The 6,000-nt window shown below is 54.6% G+C and overlaps 1 protein-coding gene across 1 annotated transcript in view; it reads left to right on the top strand.

Moving 5' to 3' along the window:
- Nucleotides 1-6,000, top strand: part of LOC116376197 (plexin-A1-like) — a 154,735-nt gene that overhangs the window by 117,068 nt on the left and 31,667 nt on the right. The window lies entirely within an intron of this gene.

Raw genomic sequence — 6,000 nt, 5'->3', positions numbered from 1 at the left:
TCTCTACCTCGCTCTACCCCTCTCTACCTCGCTCTACCCCTCTCTACCTCGCTCTACCCCTCTCTACCTTGCTCTACCCCTCTCTACCTCGCTCTACCCCTCTCTACCTCGCTCTGCCCCTCTCTACCTCGCTCTGCCCCTCTCTCTCTCGCTCTGCCCTTCTCCCCCTCTCTCGCTCTACCCTCTCTCTCCGCTCTACCCCTCTCGCTCTACCTTGCTCTACCCCTCTCTACCTTGCTCTACCCCTCTCTACCCTTGCTCTACCCCTCTCTACTCGCTCTACCCCTCTCTACCTCGCTCTACCCCTCTCTACCTCACTCTACCCCTCTCTACCTCGCTCTACCCCTCTCTACCTTGCTCTACCCCTCTCTACCTCGCTCTACCCCTCTCTAACTCGCTCTGCCCTTCTCCCCCTCTCTACCTCGCTCTACCCCCCCTCTCTCGGCTCTACCCTCCTCTCTACCTTGCTTTACCCCGCTCTGCCCTCTCTACCTCGCTCTACCCTCCCCCCTCTCTACCTCGCTCTACCCTCCCCCTCTCTACCTCGCTCTACCCTCCCCCCTCTCTACCTCGCTCTACCCTCCCCCCTCTCTACCTCGCTCTACCCTCCCCCCTCTCTACCTCGCTCTACCCTCCCCCGCTCTACCCTCCCCCCGCTCTACCCTCTCTCCCCCTCTCTACCTCGCTCTACCCCTCTCTCCCCCTCTCTACCTCGCTCTACCCCTCTCTCCCCCTCTCTACCTCGCTCTACCCCTCTCTCCCCCTCTCTACCTCGCTCTACCCCTCTCTCCCCCTCTCTACCTCGCTCTACCCCTCTCTCCCCCTCTCTACCTCGCTCTACCCCTCTCTCCCCCTCTCTACCTCGCTCTACCCCTCTCTCCCCCTCTCTACCTCGCTCTACCCCTCTCTCCCCCTCTCTACCTCGCTCTACCCCTCTCTCCCCCTCTCTACCTCGCTCTACCCCTCTCTCCCCCTCTCTACCTCGCTCTACCCCTCTCTACCTCGCTCTACCCCTCTCTCCCCCTCTCTACCTCGCTCTACCCCTCTCTCCCCCTCTCTACCTCGCTCTACCCCTCTCTCCCCCTCTCTACCTCACTCTCTACCTTGCTCTACCCCTCTATACCTTGGTCTACCTCTCTACCTCGCTCTGCCCCTCTTCCCCTCTCTACCTCGCTCTACCCCTCTCTCTCTTGCTCTACCCCCCTCTCTCGCTCTACCCCTCTCTCTCTCCCGCTCTACCCCTCTCGCTCTACCACGCGTTCTACCCCTCTACCTTGCTCTACCCCTCTCTACCTCGCTCTACCCCTCTCTACCTCGCTCTACCCCTCTACCTCGCTCTACCCCTCTACCTCGCTCTACCCCTCTACCTCGCTCTACCCCCCTCTACCTCGCTCTACCCCTCTCTACCTCGCTCTACCCCTCTCTACCTCGCTCTACCCCTCTACCTCGCTCTACCCCCCTCTACCTCGCTCTACCCCTCTCTACCTCGCTCTACCCCTCTCTACCTCGCTCTACCCCTCTCTACCTCGCTCTACCCCTCTCTCCCCCTCTCTACCTCGCTCTCCCCCTCTCTACCTCGCTCTACCCCTCTCTACCTCACTCTGCCCTTCTACCCCTCTCTACCTCGCTCTACCCCTCTCTCTCTCGCTCTACCCCCCTCTCTCGCTCTACCTCGCTTTACCCCTCTCTACCTTGCTCTACCCTCTCTACCTTGCTCTACCCCTCTCTCTCGCTCTACCCCTCTCTCGCTCTACACCCCTCTCTACCTCGCTCTACCTCGCTTTACCCCTCTCTACCTCGGTTTACCCCTCTCTACCTTGCTCTAACCTCTCTACCTTGCTCTACCCCCCTCTCTCGCTCTAGCCCCCTCGCTCTCGCTCTACCCCGCTCTCTCGCTCTACCCCCTCTCTCTCGCTCTACCCCCTCTCTCTCGCTCTACCCCCTCTCTCTCGCTCTACCCCCCTCTCTCTCTCGCTCTACCCCCCTCTCTCTCTCGCTCTACCCCCCTCTCTACCTCGCTCTACCTCGCTTTACCCCTCTCTACCTCGCTTTACCCCTCTCTACCTTGCTCTAACCTCTCTACCTTGCTCTACCCCCCTCTCTCTCGCTCTAGCCCCCTCGCTCTCGCTCTACCCCGCTCTCTCGCTCTACCCCTCTCTCGCTCTACCCCCTCTCTCTCGCTCTACCCCCTCTCTCTCGCTCTACCCCCCTCTCTCTCTCGCTCTACCCCCCTCTCTCTCTCGCTCTACCCCCCTCTCTCTCTCTCGCTCTACCCCCCTCTCTCTCTCTCGCTCTACCCCCCTCTCTCTCTCGCTCTACCCCCTCTCTCTCTCGCTCTACCCCCCTCTCTACCTCGCTCTACCCCCCTCTCTCGCTCTACCTCACTTTACCCCTCTCTACCTTGCTCTACCCCTCTCTACCTTGCTCTACCCCTCTCTCTCGCTCTACCCCTCTCTCGCTCTACACCCTCTCTACCTCGCTCTACCTCGCTTTACCCCTCTCTACCTCGCTTTACCCCTCTCTACCTTGCTCTAACCTCTCTACCTTGCTCTACCCCCTCTCTCTCGCTCTAGCCCCTCGCTCTCGCTCTACCCGCTCTCTCGCTCTACCCCGCTCTCGCTCTACCCCCTCTCTCGCTCTACCCCCTCTCCTCTCTCGCTCTACCCCCCTCTCTCTCTCGCTCTACCCCCCTCTCTCTCTCGCTCTACCCCCCTCTCTCTCTCGCTCTACCCCCTCTCTCTCTCGCTCTACCCCCCCTCTACCTCGCTCTACCCCCTCTACCTCGCTCTACCCCCTCCTCTCTCGCTCTACCCCCCCTCTCTCGCTCTACCCCCCTCTCTCGCTCTACCCCCCTCTCTCGCTCTACCCCCCCTCTCTCGCTCTACCCCCCCCTCTCTCGCTCTACCCCCCCTCTCTCGCTCTACCCCCCCTCTCTCGCTCTACCCCCCCTCTCTCGCTCTACCCCCCCTCTCTCGCTCTACCCCCCTCTCTCGCTCTACCCCCCGTCTCTCGCTCTACCCCCCTCTACCCTTCTCTACCTCGCTCTACCCCTCTCTACCTTGCTCTACCCCTCTCTACCTTGCTCTACCCCCCATTCACCATAAATTATGTCAATCAAAACCATTGTCGCCCTGGCCATTGCATTGTGATCTTTAGCGCTGCCTACACACACACACACACACACACACACACACACACACACACACACACACACACACACACACAGTGGGGCAAAAAAGTATTTAGTCAGCCACCAATTGTGAAAGTTCTCCCACTTAAAAAGATGAGAGGCCTGTAATTTTCATCAGAGGTACACTTCAACTATGACAGAAAAAATGAGAAAAAAACATCCAGAAAATCACATTGTAGGATTTTTTATGAATTTATTTGCAAATTATGGTGGAAAATAAGTATCTGGTCATCTACAAACAAGCACGATTTCTGGCTCTCACAGACCTTCTTTAAGAGGCTCCTCTGTCCTCCACTCGTTACCTGTATTAATGGCACCTGTTTGAACTTGTTATCTGTATAAAAGACACCTGTCCACAACCTCAAACAGTCACACTCCAAACTCCACTACGGCCAAGACCAAAGAGCTATCAAAGGACACCAGTGTACCTATGATGAAAATTACAGGCCTCTCATCTTTTTAAGTGGGAGAACTTGCACAATTGGTGGCTGACTAAATCATTTTTCCCCCACTGTGTGTGTGTGTATAATATATATATATATATTGTTTACCTTTAACTATTTTACTGAAACTAACAGACACTACTAGAAAGGAATATACACACTGGAAAAACCATAGCGATAGTTATCGACTGTCTCCTCGTTGCATGATGGCCATTGTATCGATCGCCGCCCTGCCCTGGTAAAAACCTATCATCCGCGCTAAACGTGTCTCTCCCCTCACCACGGCTATGATTAGATTCCCTCTGTGTCTGATCCGGAGAATAGCTTGGTTTGATTCAATTAGCCAAACGTTGCTTATGTTTCAAACTCCCCCCATCCCCTCCCTCGCTCCCTTCCTCCCTCTCGTTCTATCCCTCCTTCCTTCACTCGTTTTGCTGTCGTTGAGTGGATTGATTTTGAAGAGCAGGGATTCAGTGTGACGGGGCGTACTCAGGCAACAGCTGGCGGAGACGATCCCTCTTTCCTCTCTCACACAAACACACTCTTGTTGACAATATCCTGATCCTGAAACGACCGTGCTACTCATCGATTCGTGAATCTATTAAGGACATGACGTGCATACTTGTACTCCACACAAACGGGGGAATATTTGAAGTTGATAATATTTGAACCGGGTCTGGTAAACTGCGCCGCGCTCAACTCAATGTCACTTCTCAGGAGACAAGGTTGTACAGCGACGATCCTGTACAGCTGTTTCTAAGACCTGCAGACTTTTGTTCCAGCCCAGTGTTGCACACTCTGTGGAGGCCCTCCACAACCGGAGATGCCGAACCCCAGTCACCTGAACCTTCCCACCTAGTAGTAGTGGGTGATGGTGTAATGTCTGTGCTGTACTGAGTGTAATATCAACTGTAGGAAGTACAGGCTGTCTGGCTGACTGGCTGGTTGGCCGGCTGGCTGGCTGGTTGCCTGGTTGGCTGGTTGCCTGACTGGCTGGCTGGCTGACTGGCTTGCTCCAGAGCAGTTGCCAGTTGGGGAAATGTAAATTAAGTCGTGCTTTGATGGTCTTCGCCCTGGTCTATATTCCATTCCAAGATTTGGAGACACAGATATGCACACAAACACACACACACACACACTTTAGCCTCTGTATTTGGTCTCTTTGTGAATCTCCAATCTCTCTGGGTAGAGAGAGGTGCCTGTGGTTAGCTCTAGCTTTATAATTAGCCAGTATATTGGAGTGGTGTCACTGAGAGCCGAGGGAGAGATGGACGATGCAGATGCTGAAAATGTGTGTGTGTGTCTCTGAGTCAGAGAGAGTGGGGTGGAGAGAATGATAGAATGAGAGAGGGAGAGAAAGATGACCCGTCTCCGACCTTCACGCTGTGAGCAGATAGCGAGAAAACAAACAATTTCCCCGCTGCTCCTCACAGCACTCTGTCTTCATTCTCTCCCTTTGTGTGTGTGTGTGTGTGTGTGTGTGTAATACAAAAAAGTAAACAACAAAAGTGTGTGTGTGTGTGTGTGTATGTGTATGCTACGGTTTGTGTCGATGTGCTGTTTGTGTTGTCTCCTGTGTGCACCTTTCTTATACCTAGGTCCAGCTGGGTGGGTCTGTGGGTGTGTGGATGTGTGGGTGTGTGGATGTGCGCAATTCATTTGTGTGTGAGATGAGATGCGACCGCAAACTAAATGAAATGTATCCTTTGTTCATTGTTCCTTTATCCCCTTAATAAGGTTCATATTTCTTTGGGTACCCATTGCTTTATCAAGGCCTTGTGAGCTGCCAGCCTCGCTCTCTCACAGTTTCTCTGAAAATGTGGCTGCTGCCTCCCGTCTCCCAGATGAGATTGCAGAGCGCGTGCACAGACGGACACGCAGACAGACACGCAGACAGACACGCAGACAGACACGCAGACAGACACGCAGACAGACGCGCAGACAGACGCGCAGAGAGACACTTACCTACCTACCTACACCTACCTACCTACACCTACTTACCTACACCTACCTACCTACACCTAGCTACCTACACCTACCTACACCTAGCTACCTACACCTACCTACACCTACCTACACCTACCTACCTACCTACCTACCTACACACCTACCTACACCTACCTACCTACCTACCTACACACCTACCTACCTACCTACCTACCTACCTACCTACCTACCTACCTACCTACCTACACCTACCTACACCTACCTACCTACCTGCACCTACCTGCACCTACCTACCTGCACCTACCTACCTACACCTACCTACACCTACCTACCTACCTACACCTACCTACCTACCTACCTACACCTACCTACACCTACCTACCTCTACCTACCTCTACCTACCTACTACACCTACACCTA

This window comes from Oncorhynchus kisutch, linkage group LG1, assembly GCF_002021735.2.
Source record: "Oncorhynchus kisutch isolate 150728-3 linkage group LG1, Okis_V2, whole genome shotgun sequence".
Taxonomy (NCBI): Eukaryota; Metazoa; Chordata; class Actinopteri; order Salmoniformes; family Salmonidae; genus Oncorhynchus; species Oncorhynchus kisutch.
The sequence above is the reverse complement of the archived record's forward strand: the minus strand, read 5'-3'. Positions and strand labels throughout refer to the sequence as shown.